This window comes from Podarcis vaucheri, assembly GCF_965113315.1.
Source record: "Podarcis vaucheri genome assembly, chromosome: 11".
Classification (NCBI taxonomy): domain Eukaryota; kingdom Metazoa; phylum Chordata; class Lepidosauria; order Squamata; family Lacertidae; genus Podarcis; species Podarcis vaucheri.
Window position 1 is genome coordinate 35,327,302 of NC_138749.1, and position 23,844 is coordinate 35,351,145.

Genomic DNA, 23,844 nt, shown 5'->3' on the forward strand with positions numbered 1-23,844 from the left:
TCATCACCAGAACGGTCTTATGATCATTAAACCAAGGTCTAGAATTGGCATTACATTCTATTGTTCATTCTTATTGTGAACAGCCCTTGGATATATTGTATGTAGTGCAGTATGGAGGCAATTCAGTTTGCATTAGTAAGAACCCAGGACATTCCAGCTGTAAATCAGAAGACATGACAAAAGGGGGGGGGAGCCCTACACCTTGTCTCTGGATCTATTATTCCCACTCTTCATCCTGTGTTTTGATAAGGAATCATCCATGTGTGTTGTGAAATTGATCAGGGTAATGAAGAGCTCCTCATTTTTCACATGTCATTAGAAAAATATCAAAGAATGGAAATGGAGGATATACTGTATTAGTATTCTGAGACCATCCCATGCTGTACCTTTCCCATTTTCAGCCAGTCTTCCATAGAAATCATAAATGAGATTGACTAAACAGAATGAACTGAGTTTTATGAATGACCTTTGTCAAGTCAAAGTCAGGAAAACTGATCACTTTGTCCATGTAAGGTTCCCATCAAACAGCTGCCCTACAGCGGAAGGCAAGAAACTGTAGACATCTTCAGCATTTCCTTGGAGGGTTTGCAAAATCACTTTGCAAAATCAGGTTCCTAAATTATAGCCAAGTAGTCTAGTTGCATTTACATTACTTCTACTTTAATACTGCTTAAAATAGAAGTTTTGCTGGGGGTGGGCGGGCACATGGGTGTCCTACTCCCCAACACAGTCCTCAAGGAGTCACTATGTTTTAAGAGCAATGCATTTATTTTTAATTTGCCATTTTATTTGAATAATGTTACATCCTTTTGTCACATCCCCTCTTTAACACAACTTTTTAAAATGCAGGCCACCGTCCTCTTCTCCCTATGGTGGCCACCCCAGTTTTCATAGTCTCTTCCAGTGGGAGCCATTTCTGGAACAGTGCTGTTCTAAATGCTGCTGAATGCTTTGCAAAAAAGCAACAGAGACTGCAAAACTTACACTATCCCATGCCTGGATCAGCTCCTTCAAAACTTGCATGAGTTGTGGGGAAAACCAAAGAGCCAATATAGAGCAAAGAGAGAAGTGAAGCACTCTTACCAGATGGGGCTTCATGTCTCCATCTTTCTCTAGCCCAAACAATCTGCTGCACAGTTCCCAGAAGTAGAATGGAGAATCACAGAATGCCTCAGAGTTGCAAAGATAGAACAGAGGGTCTGGCTCAAGAACTACCCGCCTGTTCTGGGAGAGGGATACAATGGTTGTTGTTGTTATTATTTGTGCCAAGGGATATGGCCATTTCTCTCTCTTTCTCTTTCCGTACAAACATTTGGCTACTGGTAGCCAGCTGGCAACTTGAAATGAAACACTACACAGTACTGGAAGTGCCAGTCAACATTGTACCATTTGTATGGCAGTGCAGTGCCAAAGTAGGGAACGCATTTAATAGAGAAAATATCAGGAAGTCAAGCTACGTTCAGAATCCCGGAATAGATATTTCCCTACTAAATAGAAATCTCATGTTTTGAATGTAAATAAATTCATGTTCCCAGGCTCAAACCCTGACATCTCCAGATTAGGGCTGGGAGAGATCCCTTTCTGAAACTCTGGAGAGCCACTACTTGCCTGTATGTAGACAATACTGAGCTAGATTGACCAGTGGCTCAGTATACGGCTGTTCCTCCGTCAATTCCTATTTAGGACCATATCCCATCCCATTTCTCTGACACTTCAATGGTTAGATTTTCAAAACTCAGTATATATTTGCAGGATTGTGCAATCCGGTTGCTAGATCAAAGTGAATTCACGTGGTGAAAGGGAAGCAGTAAAAAAAAAAAAGCAGATACAAGTGAACTCCAAATCTCAGTATTAATTAACCCCTTACACACATAGTGAGTAGCCCAGTTAGGAGGGTCAAAAGCCAATGTGATCCACTGAGTTGATAACTGGCAGGGCTAGCCAATCAGTCAACACAGCGTGGGGGAGGGGGGAGCTGGTTATGAGTATACCTGGGAGGGAGGGTAGGCCAAATACAGAGCGGCTGCTGATTAGCTCAGACCTTATATTTCCCTCAGAAATTTCTGTGTGAGGCCTTCCCAGCCATTCCCATTCAGATATCACACCTAAGGTTTGAACCAGCTACATGGTTCAACATGTTGCTGTGTGAAAACTGTGCTGTTCCAATCCACATCACTAGGGTTCTTTATAAAATCAAATTAGACCTAATGCAGATTTAGCAAACCAACTTGATGCCGTTCAGGTGCTTCAGAGTGCACTTCCAAACAACTGTTGGCTGGGGTTGGTGGGAGTTGTAGTCCAAAATATTTGGAGGGCACCCCAGGTTGTTGAGGCTGCCCTAATGTATAAGGCTAGGTTTAGGGGCTGGTGGTTGACAAATGATGTGGCCTTCTGCCTGCCTGCCTGCCTGCTGTGATTAGAACATAATCTGCTGAGTGTGCAATATGGGTGCAGTGATTGGATCTGTGGTTACAGCAGCATACACGGGTCTTCTTTCAAAACTTGGACTATTTATTATTACAACTCACTGAGGAAACTCAGGGCAAACAAACATGGATTAGAAAGGTGGGATGGGGAGAAGAAATACAATTTAGTTGAGAATTGGTCCGTGGCCAGTTTAGGCCAGGGCTGGGCAAACTGTTCATTTCTGTTAAAGGTGACGTTCTCTTCAGGATAATGCAACAAGAGCTGCAGAAGCAGTTGGAACTTCCAGGTGGCCGGGGAAGAGGACCTACCAGAATTTCACATTTGCTGCTGTTGGTCTATCTCCTCTGGAGGAGAGAAGAGGGAGCCAGCTATCGCCATCTAGCCTGGGGAGAGAACTCCTCACACTTTGAACAGCCTTTATGCTGGGCTGCTGAGGCTCTTTGTGAGTGATTTGTGCTCATACTTTGTAGTGAATTCATGAGTCTGTTACGAACACGTTCAAAACTGGCTAGGAGAAAGCAAGCAAACAAAAATTGAAGTTTATAGCCATACGGATCACTTTTGGCTTCTAAGTCAATTTGTTCAGAACCAAGGTGCTATTTTCCCTCGAATATGCCACTTTTCACTGAAGGTGCCAGTCTGAAACTAGAAATGCATTTTGATGGTAATCCAATGAAAGGGGCATTGCAACACAGGTAACCTGCCAAGTTGAGTATTTCATTTCCAATAGTTTCTTATCAGAATTCATATTTCATATCCCTTCTAGTTATTTTCAGAACAAACCATTCCAAGGGTATCATAGAATTATTTCCGGGGAATTTACAGCAAAAGTGAAGTAGCTATTTACTTTAAATATGCCAATTAAGCATTACTAATGTACAGCACATTTCTGGGTTAAGTATGATTGATAGTACCATGCAGTGAAATGTTCTTTAACTGCAGTCAGAAAATGTAAATGTACAAAATGGAGGCAAAAAAAAAATACCACCAACTGACAGCACTATTTACATGTTTCAAAACAACACTTACAAATTGTTCTTTTTATTGTTCTTTCAAGCTTCCTTTGTGGTGTGCTCTGACTGAGTGATAACCAGTGCAACACTGTCAAAAGTTTCTAGAGTTTAGGTTGCCAAGCTGTTGCATCAGCTGCAGTATACTGAACTCCTGGGGATAATATATATATATATATATATATATATATATATATATATATATATATATATGCTTTCGTAGATTTTCACGGGTACAGGAATGCAGGTTTTGGTATCTTCGGGTGTCTTCCCGTGTAAGAGTAGGGGTGTCTGGGCGACGTTTCGACGAGGTCTCACTCGTCATCTTCAGGCTGGTGCTTTCGGCTTCTTGTTACTGGAACAGAGCAGAGTCTGGTGTTTGAGTTCCTATAAATACTGTTGAGGGGTGTGGTGTATAGCCTCCAACGTTCTGGGCAGAGAGGAAGTTCCTAGATTAGTGTGCCTTTTCTTCTTTTGTTCCTTAATTACTTGAGGGATATCTTGAGTGATTTCATGAGTGATATTCTGAATACCCCTGGGTGGGTCATTAAGTGTAGATTAGTTGCTAAAGCTTTCGTGTCTTGACCTCTTGAGCTTGTGAAGAGTTTTTCTGAGAAGATGGCTGTGCTGCATTTAGTTGTGCTCTGGCTTGGCTTCGTGTATAGGGGCGAGCTGTGATTTTGTGCCTTGTGCCCGCCAGATCTGTGTAGGGATTGCAGGGGGGTGCAGCATCCGGAGGTGCCACTATAGTTTGGCTACTGGATGGAGTCTGTAATATGTCTGTGGAGAGGGTCTGGGTTTGGGTCTGGTGTGGTTGATTGGTGACGGCGTTCTGTGTGCCTCTGGTTCTGGTGTCGGTTTTTGTGGGGAGGGCTAATTTCCAGATGTCTGGCAGGCGGGACGTGTCGTCACGCTTGTTCATGTTGTGAGGGTGTTTCTCTATCTCGATGGCTTCCATGATTATTCTCTTGTGGTGATGTTCCATGTTAAAGGATGGAGGATTTTGCTGATTTTGTCTGTAGTGCCCTTGATATAAGGAAGGAGGGCCATGCCATTGTTTTCTTCTGTGTCTTGGTTTTTGGGGGGTGTTTCTTTTTGGATTAGCTTCGTAACCCTGTTTTTCTGGTATCCATTGGCGATTAACACATTTGAGAGATTCTGTAACTCAGTTGTCAAGTGGTCTTTGTCAGCCAGGCGTTTGGTTCTGGAGATGAGAGTCTTGGCTACGGAGTTTATTTGTGCAGGGTGGTGGTGTGATTGTGCATGTAAGTAGCGGTTGGTGTGTGTTTGGCTCAGATATGTTGACGACACCTTTGTAATTTGGCCACACGGGAAAGAAAAACTAGATAGCTTCCTCACACATCTCAACAGCCTACACCCCAAAATACAATTCACTATGGAAATAGAAGACAACAACCAACTCCCCTTTCTTGACGTCCTAATCTACAAAAAACCTGATGGCTCCCTAGGACACACTATCTACCGGAAAAAAACACACACCAACCGCTACTTACATGCACAATCACACCACCACCCTGCACAAATAAACTCCGTAGCCAAAACTCTCATCTCCAGAACCAAACGCCTGCAATACCCTGGTGCAGAAGGCTGTTTTGATATTGTGTTTATGGAGGATTTTGCTAATTTTGTCTGTAGTGCCCTTGATATAAGGAAAATTAGCAAAATCCTCCATAAACACAATATCAAAACAGCCTTCTGCACCAACCAAAAAATAGCCAATATCCTCAGAAACCCAAAAGACAAAATCCAGCTGGAAAACCAAGGGGTCTATGAAATACCCTGCAAAGTCTGCCCAGCCACATACATTGGACAAACAAACAGACGAATAAATGCACGTATCGCAGAACACAAGAATGCCGTCAAAAAAGAAGAAAAAACTTCCTCTCTTTTCCAACACATGAAAGAAACAGGACACGAAATTAATTTTGCAGATTCCAAATTGCTCTTTAACATGGAACATCACCACAAGAGAATAATCATGGAAGCCATCGAGATAGAGAAACACCCTCACAACATGAACAAGCGTGACGACACGTCCCGCCTGCCAGACATCTGGAAATTAGCCCTCCCCACAAAAACCGACACCAGAACCAGAGGCACACAGAACGCCGTCACCAATCAACCACACCAGACCCAAACCCAGACCCTCTCCACAGACATATTACAGACTCCATCCAGTAGCCAAACTATAGTGGCACCTCCGGATGCTGCACCCCCCTGCAATCCCTACACAGATCTGGCTGGCACAAGGCACAAAACCACAGCTCGCCCCTATACACGAAGCCAAGCCAGAGCACAACTAAATGCAGCACAGCCATCTTCTCAGAAAAACTCTTCACAAGCTCAAGAGGTCAAGACACAAAAGCTTTAGCAACTAATCTACACTTAATGACCCACCCAGTGGTATTCAGAATATCACTCATGAAATCACTCAAGATATCCCTCAAGTAATTAAGGAACAAAAGAAGAAAAGGCACACTAATCTAGGAACTTCCTCTCTGCCCAGAACGTTGGAGGCTATACACCACACCCCTCAACAGTATTTATAGGAACTCAAACACCAGATTCTGCTCTGTTCCAGTAACAAGAAGCCGAAAGCACCAGCCTGAAGATGACGAGTGAGACCTCGTCGAAACGTCGCACAGACACCCCGACTCTTACACGGGAAGACACCCGAAGACACCAAAACCTGCATTCCTGTACCCGTGAAAATCTACGAAAGCATATATATATATATATATATATATATATATATATATATATATATATAACTTCTTTCTGTTTCTCATTTTCCTAGTTTTGTTCAGTTATCCACATTTTCACATCAGCTTGCAAATTGTTTTTTTAAAAGTCATCATGGAAATTAATCTCTGCTAATATTTACATTTTGTATGCAATTTTGTCAAATATGCACATTTTGGCAGAACAATTTCTCCTAATATCATGCACTTTTAAAAGCACACCTTTACTTAGTATATGCATTTGAAGGAAGGCTGTGTTTCAGTTCATGTGTTGTTTCAGAAAGTTTAAGAAGGCTTGTCTTTAAATGGAAACTGAATAGACTTTATCCCCCATCCTGAGTATGAAGGAGCTCAGAGCAGTTTTATGGTTTCACACCAACCCTGCGAGATAGGTTAGACTGAGAAATAGTTCTTTCCATTTGCCCAGTTGCCCAGTGCACTTTGTAGCTGAGAAGAGAATGCAAACCTTAGTTAATATTCAAGCCTCATACTAGCCAAGAAATGTTTTTTTAAAAGTGTTTACAGCCTATTATTATGTTCACCCTCAAAGTAATCCACCTTATTTTATAGACAGGAATAACAAATCAATTTTTCAAATCCTATGGCCAAAGCATAGCTTTCTGAGTATCAAGTCCAATCATATTCGCCCTGGACCACTCAGGCTGTTTCAGTTTATGTGCACTAGTGTGCAAGGAAGATTTCATCATCCTGTCTTCTACCAAATCACAAGTGCATTCCCAACTGAATTAGTATTTCCAGTAGTCCCTTCCTTCTGAGGCAGTGGAGGTGGCTGTTGTGAAATCAGATATCCTTCCAGGAGAATGTATATGCCCACAAAACACAGATTTATACACATCCCCATAGCTGCCATTTTCCATTCCCTGCAGCCCTTGTGAATACATGGTTCCTGCACAGGGACTTTTGTTTCCTGGATAGTATATGGAACGTGATTAGATTACAAAATTGACTTCTGACTCTGATTTGAAAAGTTGACACTGAAAAATTTAAATATTAGAGATATTGAACTATTGCCTCTTCTCCACTATTTCAGTAGCTGAGGGTCCTGTCACTGGGGCATGTTATGCCAAGGGGGGGGGGCTAATATCTAATATTAAATAGTAAAACCAACAAGTTATCCTTTCGTCTTCAAAGAGTTTTAGAGCATGCCTTAGAACTGTAACAAAAGCAATCAGCATAAGTCATAAAAGCACAGATTTCCCTTAGCGGGATGCCCACTTTACCTGACAAATTTGTACTGGGTAATTTGACAGCAGTAGAATGTAAAGTCATAAACTACCAATATACACTGTTATTTCATTCTAGCAACACTTTGTGTCTTTGTACGACAGTGTTAATAAGCACATTTCAATTTCCAAGCATCACCTACATTAATCCTTTAGATTCCTACAGCACTACAGATAGACAGTTGTGAAGAAGACATCCCTATTAAGTAATGATTTGCTAGAAATTGCAGCTGGTCATAGATATCTTATGCTTAAAGCATTGAGGTAAAAGGCTTGGTAATTCAAATTACTGAAAGCAGATGGTTGTGTGTTTTGATGCTTTGAACACACACACACACACACACACACACACACACACACACACTGTATATAGAGAGGGTGCGTGAGAGAAACGTGTGTGCCCCAAATATTGGTGGACTACAACTCCCATAATCCCTGACTATTGATCAAGTGAGATGGGCTTGATAGAAGTTGGAGTCTAACAACATCTGGGGTGGGATGCAACTAATGAGTCCCATCAGTAGAAGCCAGTACAAGGACTTCAGCTCATACAGTGTGGCTTTCCTCCACTTCTCCCTCTTGCACTCCTGAAATTGGCTCCTGGGCCCCTCGAAAAAATTCCAGAGCAACACATGTGGGTAGGAGAGGGAGCGTCCTTCCCTCTGGCAAGCTGAAATGCTTCTTCTGATGGAATGATCAACATAGCATGGCAGTGGATTACTCTCTTGGAGAGCCATAGATCCTTCCACCCATGCTATACATGCTAAGGTTGATTAGGGTATTTGACACATGGTGAAATAGTTGGAGGTTTCCACCAGGAACACAACTTATGGTTCATTGAACTGTCCAGCGCTCAACCAGCTTTTAAAATGTTTACAGAAACAAACTTCACCGCAGTTTGAGCCAATATTGGAAGCCTCCCATGATCATCATGCAGAAAATGCAGCCAATCTATAATCACCAACTCTGCCTTTGATAATGGGTATCTACCAACCTACCTTGGGATTGCAAATGTTGTTATCATCACTTGGTACCCAAGATTAGAATAACGGAGCCCTGTTTTCTCTGTGCACATAAGCCAGTGTGTATCATTTCATACTCAGAGACCTTTCATTTTCCTATTAAATATCACTTTCTATAATAATTGTATTTATAACATCCTTCGTTTCATGCTCTCACTAGAATCTTTCATGGCTTGCCAACATTTCTGCCAGATGTCAAAGGAAAGCAGCTCCTGTATCTCTTCTCCGGATTTTCCTTCTTCTCCCAGCCTTAAACAATAAAATGAGCAACCTTTAAAGAAAGTCAATATTCGCCACATACTCTGTCCCACCACTGCACACCAGAATCAAATTACAGCAGTCAATAGCAGACCTTACTTTAATTCACATTGTCTATTCCTTACTTTTGCACTTGCAAACATTAGAAACACTCCTAAAACAGATGCTCATTAGGATGACTTGAATACATTTGTGCAGACAGACCAAACTGCTTCACTGAAACCAATGAGGCTATGCGGTGCTAGAGAAATATGTCAGAATCTTGCTCTTTATAGGGTCATCTATAAGAATTCAATAGAAGGAATTTATTGAGCTCTTTTATTGTTGATGTTGCTGCAGCAATATTTTGTTTATATAACTAGATGAGATGATCAAATAACCGTGATCTTTATGTTGTCATATGGCAGCAATGGTGTGGAGGTGACCTGCCCTGGGATCACAGTTCTAGTTGGGGTATTAATTGCTCTCCCTTGCCATTTTTTCTGATGAAGACTGACCACACAGCCCAAGCTGGTATTTTGGGAAATTTGTGCTGTGCCCAAGCTAGTTGTACACATGCATACTCCATAACAGGGCAAATAGCAGCTGCAGGGGAGGATGATTTTCTTCAGGTTAGCAATGCTGGAGGGTAAGGACTCCTAATGGTGGGAGGGTGGTAAGGCGTGAGACTTTTGCTGCCACTGCCTTCCCACCATGTATGTTTGAGGAAAGGAAAGGGACAATGGGGCCACGTCTAACTGAAAGGTTGTGGGTGGGAGGATCTAGTCAACTTGCTTTTGAGTAGCCAAAGACTTGATTGGAAAAGACAAGTGGAAACTAAGGCAAAGCTAGAAGGATTTCATGCATCGTTAGTTTTTAAAAATTCATTTTCATCAAAGTTAATTGGAAGAAAAAATATTTAAAATTGAACTGATGCTTTAGAGAGCCCCACAATGACACTAGACTGCAGTATTTAGTGTGCAATTCCATTTGCTTTATTTGATAGTAAAGGCTTAATCCCACCTACTTCTGCCAATAAATGCAATGGAAACATCTACTTCTTACTGATTCAGCAAGAAGCAAGAGCATACATTATTCTTATAATACTCACCCACATTAATAGCAGCATCAAAAATATTAGTGTTCCTGGCCAATGGGAATTGTTGAGCCATAATAGCAATGGTTAAATTAGTTGTTGGGGGAAAGTATGTGTTTGTGAGGAGATCAATGTTTATTATATTAAGACAAATTTATGGTCTTAAGAGACTAGCATTCATAGAGTAGGATGACCACAATAGAATTATGAAATCTAAAAACTTTCTTAAATTAAAAGGTCATGGGGAAAACATGATCCAACAATGACTGAATAGTTATCCTCCCCCTAACAACATCTTAATTCAATATGTATATGCAGACACTTAGCAATATGCCATGATCCTCCAGGATAGTTTGGCTGTCCATTGATATCTGTTGAGATACTCAAAAGCTTCTGCAGATATTGATCTCGGGCTTTCTTTCTCTCTCTCTCTCCCCTAGAGTAAATTAAAGCAAGAAACAAAGAACAAATTATAAAGCTGGAAGCCAATGGAGGCCATACACACAGCTTTGATCTATGGCTCAATTGTTCCAGGGTACAACCATTTAAATCAAGGCAACGCTTCTACTGAAAATGGGTTAATGGGATCTTCAGACATTCTATTCATTTTTTGAGGAGAATATGTGAGTGGGAAGTGAGGTTGTACTGAGTAGCCTCTCCCCCAGGTGTCCAGCCAACTGAGGAGAAGGAGGCTTTGTACATCCAGGCTACCATGTGGTCTGAAACTGTGTTGTATGCAGGTAAAATTGTGCTGTAGGCAGGGAGAAGAGCTACTTGGCACAACCCTTCTTCCTGCTTCAGTGCCGTCCTGCAATGAGCACAGAATGCCTGAATAGAGCTTATGTGAAGGCCACTTTCAATCCCTCTGCACAGTTGCTCTCATAGAAGAGTGAGCTATATATGTACAGTAGCTATTCATGTGGATTGGGTGGTTGTCACCACAGTACTCTACAAATATCCAAAAAGAAATGTTTGTGGTGGTGTGGGGATGGGGAGCCTGATTTGCCTGCTGTGTTGCTGCATGCAAACGATCCATTTTGCAGTAAAACCTCTGATGTGGAGTAATATAAGATCACCTCCATGGTAGGCTCTAGAACTGGCTCTCAAGCTGGCAGTATCAACATACATGTGCTTAGCATGAGGAATGAATAAGAAACACTGTTCCAGCAACACTGTAAAATGAGCCATTTTGCCACTGTAGTGAAGTTAAACCAGTGTGACAGGAGGTAACTCACATTTGCATTTTGGGCTGGAATGCCATTTCTTTGAACAGGTTTTCTGAAGCAACCAACCAACCAACCAACCAACCAACCTGATGACTATGGAAATATTAAGAAGTATTATTTCAACACTCTATGAGTTTGTATGTGTACAAACTTCCTAGTCTTCCTAGTCACTCTGTAATAAAAATGTGTGGGGTTTTCTCCCTGCACTTGAAACACTTGTGGGTATTGACCAGCCTCACAAACTGGACAGAAATTTCAGACCACACAATTTAGACTAGTTGTCCCTTAATCTGCTTATTGTGCTCATAGGCAAGCAAATGTTTGAAGCCAAAGAACCAGTTTTTTTCTAGATGAACCACCCAGTTCCAAACACAGTTGGAAGCAAGTGCCAATGAGCTTGATGTGGCTTGCTTCCTGGTCACATGAAGGATATAAACATGGCTGCAAATACACTTCTAAAAGCTTGCTTCTCCTTAACTTCACCAAGTATAGAAGAACAGAGTTGAAAAGTGTGGGTACATACAAACCTGGAGCCTGACAGTACTTTGCACTAGCTCATAGCTTTAAAAATGACATTTCCAAGGATGTGCTGCATGGGTGCTTCCTGATAAAGTATTTAGTTGGTATTTATATGGTGTATTAAATAAATGCACAGAAAATGTGTGGTTGGTTAGAGAGCCCCTTCTGGGCTGTTTATTAAGTTAATAAAGCAGCCATTTTTTCTTTTCTTTCTGGAAAATTACTGTGCTAATTAACAAACTCACTGGTATCTGGTTGTGTTAATAAACAAGAAGTGCTTTCAATAAGATTGCTTTCTCTACGGAACACACCGGGATCCGGAGATCAGGTTCTGAAGCAAAAAAGCCTTTCTTCTTGATGAGTCTTTGTTCTTAGTTCCAAGATATTCTTTATAGTTTAGGGCCTTGCAACTTCTGAATCTTCTCAACAACTTTAAAAAGATAAGCAAAATTGATTCCAGGTTGTCTGCCAGTCTTGCCATATCCTGTGCTAAAAGATGATGATTATGAACTTGGATTCAGGTAGAACTGAAGGGACATCTGGCTAACATATAGTCCTAAAGATACAAATTTAATCACTCTTAAATATAACATAATGCGTTTGCCTTCTACAGCCTACTGAATGTATGTCTGCAGTGGCAAATACTTTATTCTGGTCATGTGCAATGTAGTCATCGCCATCCCAATTTGAGCATTGTAAAAAACAAAAACAACAACAGCCAACACATCACAGGAAAGAGGGAAGGCTGTTTTAGAACAGCTGCATTGGTTGCCAGTTTATTTCTGGGACCAATTTGAGGCATTTAAAGCCCTAGGTACCTAAGGCTCCCCAAACCTGAAAGACTACTTCTTGTTGTGTTTGGTTCATTCACATGTGCATAGTGTGAGCATATCAGTGACAGGAACTCCTGTGAACTACACTGCTGAAAATCACTTGAGGTTTTCTTTCAAAGAAAGCCACCATATTAACATCTTAGCTAATGCATTTTTTAAAAAAGGTATGTTATACAGGCAGGTGAGTGTGTGTGTGTGTGTGTGTGTGTGTGTGTGTGTGTGTGTGTGTATATATATATATATATGCAGGTTTTGGTGTCTTCGGGTGTCTTCCCGTGTAAGAGTCGGGGTGTCTGTGCGACGTTTCGACGAGGTCTCACTCGTCATCTTCAGGCTGGTGCTTTCGGCTTCTTGTTATTCAGAATATCACTCATGAAATCACTCAAGATATCCCCCAAGCAATCAAGGAACAAAAGAAGAAGAGGCACACCAATCCAGGAACTTCCTCTCCGCCCAGAACGCTGGAGGCCACACACCACACCCCTCAACAGTATTTATAGCTCTGTTCCAGTAACAAGAAGCCGAAAGCACCAGCCCGAAGACGACGAGCGAGACCCCGCCGAAACGTCGCCCAGACACCCCGACTCCCACACGGGAAGACACCCGAAGACACCAAGATTTTCACGGGTACAGGAATGCAGGTTTTGGTGTCTTCCCGTGTGGGAGTCGGGGTGTCTGGGCGACGTTTCGGCGGGGTCTCGCTCGTCGTCTTCGGGCTGGTGCTTTCGGCTTCTTGTTACTGGAACAGAGCTATAAATACTGCTGAGGGGTGTGGTGTGTGGCCTCCAGCGTTCTGGGCGGAGAGGAAGTTCCTGGATTGGTGTGCCTCTTCTTCTTTTGTTCCTTGATTGCTTGGGGGATATCTTGAGTGATTTCATGAGTGATATTCTGAATAACAAGAAGCCGAAAGCACCAGCCTGAAGATGACGAGTGAGACCTCGTCGAAACGTCGCACAGACACCCCGACTCTTACACGGGAAGACACCCGAAGACACCAAAACCTGCATTCCTGTACCCGTGAAAATCTACGAAAGCATATATATATATATATATATATATATATATATATATATATATATATATATATGCAGGTTTTGGTGTCTTCGGGTGTCTTCCCGTGTAAGAGTCGGGGTGTCTGTGCGACGTTTCGACGAGGTCTCACTCGTCATCTTCAGGCTGGTGCTTTCGGCTTCTTGTTACTGGAACAGAGCAGAGTCTGGTGTTTGAGTTCCTATAAATACTGTTGAGGGGTGTGGTGTATAGCCTCCAACGTTCTGGGCAGAGAGGAAGTTCCTAGATTAGTGTGCCTTTTCTTCTTTTGTTCCTTAATTACTTGAGGGATATCTTGGGTGATTTCATGAGTGATATTCTGAATATCACTGGGTGGGTCATTAAGTGTAGATTAGTTGCTAAAGCTTTCGTGTCTTGACCTCTTGAGCTTGTGAAGAGTTTTTCTGAGAAGATGGCTGTGCTGCATTTAGTTGTGCTCTGGCTTGGCTTCGTGTATAGGGGCGAGCTATGGTTTTGTGCCTTGTGCCAGCCAGATCTGTGTAGGGATTGCAGGGGGGTGCAGCATCCGGAGGTGCCACTATAGTTTGGCTACTGGATGGAGTCTGTAATATGTCTGTGGAGAGGGTCTGGGTTTGGGTCTGGTGTGGTTGATTGGTGACGGCGTTCTGTGTGCCTCTGGTTCTGGTGTCGGTTTTTGTGGGGAGGGCTAATTTCCAGATGTCTGGCAGGCGGGACGTGTCGTCACGCTTGTTCATGTTGTGAGGGTGTTTCTCTATCTCGATGGCTTCCATGATTATTCTCTTGTGGTGATGTTCCATGTTAAAGAGCAATTTGGAATCTGCAAAATTAATTTCATGTCCTGTTTCTTTCATGTGTTGGAAAAGAGAGGAAGTTTTTTCTTCTTTTTTGACGGCATTCTTGTGTTCTGCGATACGTGCATTTATTCGTCTGTTTGTTTGTCCAATGTACGTGGCTGGGCAGACTTTGCAGGGTATTTCATAGACCCCTTGGTTTTCCAGCTGGATTTTGTCTTTTGGGTTTCTGAGGATATTGGCTATTTTTTGGTTGGTGCAGAAGGCTGTTTTGATATTGTGTTTATGGAGGATTTTGCTGATTTTGTCTGTAGTGCCCTTGATATAAGGAAGGAGGGCCATGCCATTGTTTTCTTCTGTGTCTTGGTTTTTGGGGGGTGTTTCTTTTTGGATTAGCTTCGTAACCCTGTTTTTCTGGTATCCATTGGCGATTAACACATTTGAGAGATTCTGTAACTCAGTTGTCAAGTGGTCTTTGTCAGCCAGGCGTTTGGTTCTGGAGATGAGAGTTTTGGCTACGGAGTTTATTTGTGCAGGGTGGTGGTGTGATTGTGCATGTAAGTAGCGGTTGGTGTGTGTTTTTTTCCGGTAGATAGTGTGTCCTAGGGAGCCATCAGGTTTTTTGTAGATTAGGACGTCAAGAAAGGGGAGTTGGTTGTTGTCTTCTATTTCCATAGTGAATTGTATTTTGGGGTGTAGGCTGTTGAGATGTGTGAGGAAGCTATCTAGTTTTTCTTTCCCGTGTGGCCAAATTACAAAGGTGTCGTCAACCTGACCAACCACTGCCTAACCAACACGTACTTCATCCACAATGGACAAAGATACAAACAGATAGAAGGAGCACCTATGGGATCACCCCTCTCACCGGTCATCGCAAATTTGTACATGGAACACTTTGAAACCAATGCTTTAGACAAGTCAGAACACAAACCCAAACTTTGGCTCAGATATGTTGACGACACCTTTGTAATTTGGCCACACGGGAAAGAAAAACTAGATAGCTTCCTCACACATCTCAACAGCCTACACCCCAAAATACAATTCACTATGGAAATAGAAGACAACAACCAACTCCCCTTTCTTGACGTCCTAATCTACAAAAAACCTGATGGCTCCCTAGGACACACTATCTACCGGAAAAAAACACACACCAACCGCTACTTACATGCACAATCACACCACCACCCTGCACAAATAAACTCCGTAGCCAAAACTCTCATCTCCAGAACCAAACGCCTGGCTGACAAAGACCACTTGACAACTGAGTTACAGAATCTCTCAAATGTGTTAATCGCCAATGGATACCAGAAAAACAGGGTTACGAAGCTAATCCAAAAAGAAACACCCCCCAAAAACCAAGACACAGAAGAAAACAATGGCATGGCCCTCCTTCCTTATATCAAGGGCACTACAGACAAAATCAGCAAAATCCTCCATAAACACAATATCAAAACAGCCTTCTGCACCAACCAAAAAATAGCCAATATCCTCAGAAACCCAAAAGACAAAATCCAGCTGGAAAACCAAGGGGTCTATGAAATACCCTGCAAAGTCTGCCCAGCCACGTACATTGGACAAACAAACAGACGAATAAATGCACGTATCGCAGAACACAAGAATGCCGTCAAAAAAGAAGAAAAAACTTCCTCTCTTTTCCAACACATGAAAGAAACAGGACATGAAATTAATTTTGCAGATTCCAAATTGCTCTTTAACATGGAACATCACCACAAGAGAATAATCATGGAAGCCATCGAGATAGAGAAACACCCTCACAACATGAACAAGCATGACGACACGTCCCGCCTGCCAGACATCTGGAAATTAGCCCTCCCCACAAAAACCGACACCAGAACCAGAGGCACACAGAACGCCGTCACCAATCAACCACACCAGACCCAAACCCAGACCCTCTCCACAGACATATTACAGACTCCATCCAGTAGCCAAACTATAGTGGCACCTCCGGATGCTGCACCCCCCTGCAATCCCTACACAGATCTGGCTGGCACAAGGCACAAAACCATAGCTCGCCCCTATACACGAAGCCAAGCCAGAGCACAACTAAATGCAGCACAGCCATCTTCTCAGAAAAACTCTTCACAAGCTCAAGAGGTCAAGACACGAAAGCTTTAGCAACTAATCTACACTTAATGACCCACCCAGTGGTATTCAGAATATCACTCATGAAATCACCCAAGATATCCCTCAAGTAATTAAGGAACAAAAGAAGAAAAGGCACACTAATCTAGGAACTTCCTCTCTGCCCAGAACGTTGGAGGCTATACACCACACCCCTCAACAGTATTTATAGGAACTCAAACACCAGACTCTGCTCTGTTCCAGTAACAAGAAGCCGAAAGCACCAGCCTGAAGATGACGAGTGAGACCTCGTCGAAACGTCGCACAGACACCCCGACTCTTACACGGGAAGACACCCGAAGACACCAAAACCTGCATTCCTGTACCCGTGAAAATCTACGAAAGCATATATATATATATATATATATATATATATATATATATATATATATATGTATAAAAAGGAGATGCTGGAACTCACCATGAATGCCTCCCTTGTTCTCTTATAATGGCAATGGCACCCACCTGAGAGGTGCCAGGACTGAGTTTTGGTGAGTTTGGGCTGATAAAAAGCTCTGGAGTGCGGGCTCAACTAGGGTTTGCTGCCCATGGTGTGCTAAAACCTACAATACTTTTGTCAAGGTCTGAGTATCATCTCCTTAATTCCCTGCCCCCAAAGCACAGTACACAGGTAACTAACACATTGCTATCACATGTGAACCAGTATTTTCATACAGAGCAAATGTTTCCGTTTTTGCAGTGTATCGGTTTTGTCACAGAAATCCATCTGAGAGAGTCCAGCTCCCAGTTTTGCAACATCACATGGGAAACAGACACTTCTGCTTCCATATTTTGTACACATGTTTTGCTTAAAAAATGATATAAAGCTTTGACAGAAAGGAACATTTTAAAATTTCAAACTGTTGCACTTGATTTTTATTGTCACTTGACCTTTTGACCATATCTGCTATTATTTCTTTCCAATTATCTGTCAAAGTTTGCTTAGTATGTTGCCCAGATTTATAATGATTTTAAACATGCCTGAGAATGCTGAAAAACGTGAATCTTCAGTTGCAAAACTGGGAAAGAACTATTTAACAGCCACTGAGCCTTTTGGTAGCAAACCATTGAAATTTTTGAAGCTTTTGTCAGCAGATCTGGGATTTAAGAGAAAGCCTCACAACAAATTAGGCTGCACTCACCCAAGATCGAGACCCATAGAGCTCTGTGAAACCAAATCTTAACAAGCTGTTCACATCTCTGCATCAGTGGGAAAGACAGGTTGAAAAGATATTTTAAAGTTTCAAACTAACTTTTTTTCAGTAACTCCCAAGTTGGATAATATAAGAGTATCTGCAAAGTAGGCTGCACATTCATCACAGCGGACTAAACATGACTCAGTTTCTGGGTGAAGACTGCCAAGGGTGACTAAACAATTCACCATCTCGAAAATTTGATCACACTTTGCAGATGCAATGTTGGTCAAGAAGGAGATGTTCTATGTTTGCTTTGCTTTTTACCACTGGTACTGCCCTGGTTTAGTCCTTCTTAAATGAGAAGGCAAGAAGGAACCCATGTTCACATATTTACAGACTAGCTAGTGACAATTTCCATTAAATTATTGCCACATTTTACAACATCATTTCCCATGGATTTTTAGAACAACTTAATGCATTAATTTGAAAATGCTCCATGCCAACTGAGCTCAATCTGATCATCTATTTTTCAATGAAAGCAAATACAAAATAGAATTATTATCCATCTAGCATTTTCACGTTTTTAAGCCGTAGGTCACAGTGATAGCTCTGTGTAGAAAACATCTTCCATACCAATTATAAAGAGAATAAAAAGTGTGGATCATAGTCAACCTACAGAACAAGTTTAAATAATCAACAAATTTTATATTAACAACAGCTGAGAACTGACATAGAGTACAGTATTATTTCACTTTCTGTCAGTGGTAATCCAAAAACAAAATGGGTCATTTCCAGATTGCAAACATAAAGAGCAAAGATGGCTATTGCTCACTTGTTCACAGAGACACACAAATTCAAGCATCGCTTGTGCCTAAAAAGCAAGGCATGGGAAAGCAAAGGTCAGAAGAGTTTGGATTTGATATCCCACTTTATCACTACCCGAAGGAGTCTCAAAGCGGCTAACATTCTCCTTTCCCTTCCTCCCCCACAACAAACACTCTGTGAGGTGAGTGAGGCTGAGACTTCAGAGAAGTGTGACCCAAGGTCACCCAGCAGCTGCATGTGGAGGAGCGGGGAATTGAACCCGGTTCACCAAATTATGAGTCTACCACTCTTAACCACTACCTATCTGGGTCCTAATCTTGGCAAAAAGGGTTTGAAGCCTTCTCTGTATATGTCTGTTAAAAGCATGCAAACAAATTATTTCCATTGAGTGAATATATATATTCCAGGTAAAAAATGTCAAAGCTATACCTTTTGATAATCCAGATTTCACTTAATATTTCATCTATATTGAAATAAGGTGGAAAATGATTCAGGTGTGTGGCAGTCTATAAATTTCATGTCATCAGTGTTTTATCTAGTTATTCTGCTTGAGGGTGCAGATTCGGACACTGGTCTTGTTCCTCAAGTTCTTTACACCGCAGTGCATATCATGCTATTTGATGAGCATATCTCTGTACCATAGGTAGATATGTCATCAGGTGCATCTTATATTTGAGTAGAAATTATAAGACATGGATCCTGTTTGTTTTCATAGCCGCTTTTGATTTTATTTAGCTAAATATGCACAGAATTGTCCAGAAGTTATCATTTTAAAGAGAGGCATCTTAAAGAGTGACCAGTTTTCCATGGCATGAACTCCAATTGGTAACAGCCTACTTGATCAGCCCTGAACATAAAAACCTCATCTGTAGCCTGAAAAGAAATATCTAGGTGTGAACACCAAACGATTTTGGAATGGTACCTGTGACTGTAGCACATAACCATAAGAGAGATGGAAGTGAAAAGTAAGGATTGTTTGTCCCAGGTCTTGGGTTCATTTGTTATTCTGGTCTATTCTTTTCATAGCAAAAGCTTAACCCTGCCTATACAAGCCATTAATTCTGCTGATTAATTCAGTGCTGCACAAAGCTAAGAACGGTGCTAAGAACAATGAAGTTCTTAGCAAGACTTACAGCAATTATATCTTATTTAGTATTTGTATTTTTCCTAGTACATTTTGAAAGGGTTGAAGGTGGATGAAGCTGATAAGAAATGAAGCAAACCTCAGATAGGTTCCTGACTTGTTTCTCATACATGAGGTTTATTTCTTCTGTCATAACTTCCTCATGGCTAGAAAGAGATTATGACTTAAACTCTAGTATCCTGGCTCATGTGCTGGTTGATAAGGATTTGCCAGGACCTAAGGGATGGCTGTAACCTTTCCTAAGCATACAGCTTGATCCTGTAGGTTGTTGAATTCTTCAACGGATGTGTTTTCATAATACTCAACCCTGCAAACAGGACAACCTTTATAAGAAGTTTATAAGAAGAGAGAGGGTTATTAAGGCATGTTCCAGGGATGTGTGAATGTACAGATGTTAATGTGGGTTTTTGCTGACATCATGGCCACACTTCCTGAGTTATAACAATCCTTGAACACCTCTGGAAGTTACACTCAAAGCAAGCAAGTGTGCTGCAACATTCACACAACAGCCCAGCCCATTCCCATGGTGGGCACAGCTTATGGGGGAAATCTTCTTTTTTCAAATTTCGGGAATTGGAATATCATTATTTCCAGTCATTATTAGAAATACTATTTCCAATTTTGCTTTGTGCAAACACCAGATTGCTTACAGGTGGGACTTAGTTTGCAAATGATCTTGCACCAGGCCAGCGGCGTAGCGTGGGTTGTCAGCACCCGGGGCAAGGCAAATAATTTGCGCCCCCTAACCCGGGGCAAGGCAAGTAATTTGCGCCCCCTAACCCCTAACCTGCCGTCGCTGCCAGCTTCTTCTTGCTGCTGCCTGGTCTGGTCTGGTGTGGTTCTCTCCCGCGCTCAGCGCTGCGCTGGGCGGCCGCTGCACTGTCCCTCCCCCAGATAGTCCCTCGCTCTCTGTACCGCACGCCTGGCACCCACCCCCTCCACAGTGGGCAGCGACCCAGCGGCTCGGATCGGATTCGCACAGCCAGCACTGCAGTGAGAGAGAGTGAGTGAGCCAGGTAGGGGCAGAGAGCTGCGAGTGCGAGCGCCCCGCCCCCCCGATGTTGCGCCCAGTGCGGCCGGCACCCCCTGCACCCCCCACGCTATGCCACTGCACCAGGCACAGAACTTCTGAGACACTGCAGTGGGTGCCACCAATGGAAGGCGAGAGGTGGGGGGCAGGGGACAGATTTTGGCGTAACACAGGGTACCACTGAAATTTGAGATGCCAAAGTCCACCACTGCCCAAGGTAATGTGAAAGACTGCACATATAAGTTGAATTTGGGCCATTTTTTGTTATCCTGATGAACTGGCACAGTAAGTATGGTAATTAAAAAGCCTGCAGGTAATTAAGAACATAAAGCATTTGCATTCAGGGTTAGAGCACCCAGTAGCAACTTTGTAAGTAGTAGAAGATTCTACCCCCCCCAAAAAAAAAATCCCATAAAGTTAAAGTCCCCCCCCCCAGAGCAAATAAAAATAAACTTTCATGGAAGGTTATAAACTCAGTGTTATTTGCCCGAGAGACTGTTCCAATCACTTGGGTAAACAGAGAAAGTAGACTTGTGTAAATACATATTTAGGATTGGCTAAATAGTGAGGCATTTTAAAGACATATTTACCAAGTTAAATATACATTTTGGTACCAATATCATATGTATTTAAGTATGCTTCTTCGGCACTATTATAGTCTGAGGGGTAAACTTGAGTTGCAGACATGAAAATGCACAAAAAATTATTAACTAAGGAACAAGTGCTAGCACTGTTTATAAAGTGAGGAATCTTTGTATCATCAGCCTTCTTAGCTTAGTGAAACTCTGGGAATAGGGGAGAAATTTGATTCATTTCTCATTTAAAGGAGAACATACCTTCTTTGTATTTTCCAAGGAAATACATGAACCATTGTCTGAAATTCACACTTCTTCAGCCCAGTAACACATAAAAATTGTGCATAAAGTGTGCATAAAAAATGACATTTTAGTAGGAATATCATAGAAAAATACATTGGGGAAAATAGCTTTGCAAAAAATGTGTGCATTAGCCAGAATTGCACACAAATACATGTATACTAGGAGAAATTCACTCTAAAATGCTGGTGAATTCTGTGAAAGACTTTTAAAAATAAACAAATCACAAACTGCTGTGGAAATGTAGAGAACTGAATTTATGACTGGAAAAAAGAGAGAGAAATGGAAACCAACAAATTCATGTATCACTAAACAGGAGCAAATACACTCACACATTAATCTTGTGTGCCAGCCGACTTGTGGCAGAACTGCCTTTCCCACTTTACTTCCAGTTGAAAGGCAGTCATGTAATGTGTTATGAGACGATAGCTCTGGTTAGTTGTTTCCCATGCACAGAATCTACATGTGGAGAATGGAGTAATGGAGCCATGGCTTGTGAACACCTACATAGGCAAAGTCTATAGAAAGGGGTTCTGAGGATATGGAAGATTATATGTGAGCAGCTACTCATACATTGACTTTTACTAAGGAGACACCAATGCAGGATGGCAAGGCCAGATCCACAGTGTGGTCTTCTCCTTACATATGTGGAGAGCAGCTGAATGGGGCTCATGATGTATAAGTTCTCACAATAGTTTAGCATGTTAGCTGTAATTCATGCTTACAAAACTTGCTCATAACTGAGCCAGACCATTGGTCTGCTGAACCAAGTATTTAAAGGCAATGCTATGATTTGAAGCTGAGACCTTCTAAAACATGTGCTCTGCTATTGACCTAAGGCCACTTCTTGGAGGGTATTTAAAGGTACAGCCCATTGTCTCTGATTAACTGGTCTTCTATATAATTTAGGGAGGTGATAACAATGGATACCTAACTCATCTATTTCTCTTGGAAATGTAATAGTGGAACAGGTTTTATGAGGGTGCGAGAAGGCAGTGCACACCAAGTCTTTATTTTATACACATCCTGTCAGACTTCCAGGGTGCTTCAACTGATGTAGAAGGGACTGCACTATAAACACAGTAATGGCATTAAAAAATTCATTTTTATCAAAAATGTACATTAAATTTACAAAATTGCAATAAGTTAGCAAAAGCCAAGACAATGGAGTGTATAATCAAAAACAGCCAGACGCAAAGCTGATTTAAATTTCAGTAGATGGAATGGCACTTCTGTTATCTGTTTGTGTCAGCAGCCCTTTTCGTATCAAGTCTTAACCTCGATTTGTTTTTCTTTAAAACAGAGGGAAATAATATGTAAACAATAGTCCAGGCGCTCTTCCGAGCGCATGAATAGCATTGCCACAAAATGCCATTAAATGAATGTGTAATATGGAGAGTTTGAAAAACAGACTGGCAACGAAACAAACACTCCATGTTATTTGTTGTTTAGCAGTAGATAGCTGCTAAATACTTCTTAATTACAATTTGTATTACTTTTATCCCATCTTCTTTTCTTTCTTTTTATTCTGTGGCTTAGCTCCTGCTTCCTTGTAAACTTCCTCAGGGAACACAAACTGCTGACTTTACATCTACTGACAGAAATGCCACAATATAAATTAAGTCAGGGATATGCTGGTTTTTTGGGGGGTGCCAACCTAGATAAAAAGCCACTATGCAGCTGCAGAGTATAAAACTGTCCAGCTGAGCACTGATAAAATTTATCACAAGGGCACATATGAGGAGGCAGCTTAGAGAACAATTCTGTGGTAAAATGTGTAACAGCAAAATAACTAATGGAACATCATTACTTAATTGTAAATGCATCACAAGCTTAGGGTCTGATGTTAGTCTTTGGACTAGAAGCCTCTTAGCTCCTCTGACTTTTAAAATTAAGTAGCCATGAACAGCATTCAGAATACTGTGCATTCTGTCGAAAGTGTCACTGTTAGGAATCTGTTAGTTCAGGTTCCTGTAACATACGTGGCTAATATCTAAAATATGAAATTGGGTTGAAACGCGAGATTGTAAAGAATTAATGTACGTATAGTTTCATGCCTTGTTTTGAACTCTGAAGTGCCAAACTTCCCAAGTTTTTACCGGCAGCCATGAAGGCTACAAATGGGTGGCCCAGTCCAACGCGTGAACTTCAGCAGCCACAGCGCAAAACTGTAAGGTTGTGTAATCCAAACAATTTAATTGTCAAAGGGACTGTTTCTGTTCTAGATGATGCTGGGATCTCCCAGCTTCTCCTCCATCCTACTGTGGTTCTGGCAGTCAATCACAGCACGAAGTCCTCAGGCAAAAACCCAAGATACGTTTGTTTCAGATCTATTTCAGGCCTGGAAAAGGCCAGATAGTTATTCTGCCAAAGATACAAATTTGAAAGTTTAAACAAATGTTAGCATCCATCAAAAAACATCCTACTTATTTATGGGAAAGATTTGGGTTTGAATCCAAATCCTCAGCTGGTGATAGAATTGTGTGCCCAGAC

General features: G+C 41.7%; 2 long non-coding RNA genes across 2 annotated transcripts in view; both read right to left on the reverse strand.

Annotated features, from left to right (window-relative positions):
- LOC309514632 overlaps positions 1–21,432 on the reverse strand; it is a 34,317-nt gene extending 12,885 nt beyond the window's left edge. The window contains exon 1 of the long non-coding RNA XR_014212097.1: positions 21,313–21,432. This is a non-coding gene — a long non-coding RNA (uncharacterized lncRNA). The remainder of the gene's footprint in view (positions 1–21,312) is intronic.
- Positions 11,691–18,657, reverse strand: LOC309514549. The gene is made up of 2 exons (XR_014212056.1): positions 18,603–18,657; positions 11,691–12,032 (listed from the first exon to the last, which is right to left on the reverse strand). It is a non-coding gene; the product is annotated as an uncharacterized lncRNA (long non-coding RNA).
- Positions 21,433–23,844: the final 2,412 nt, after the last annotated feature.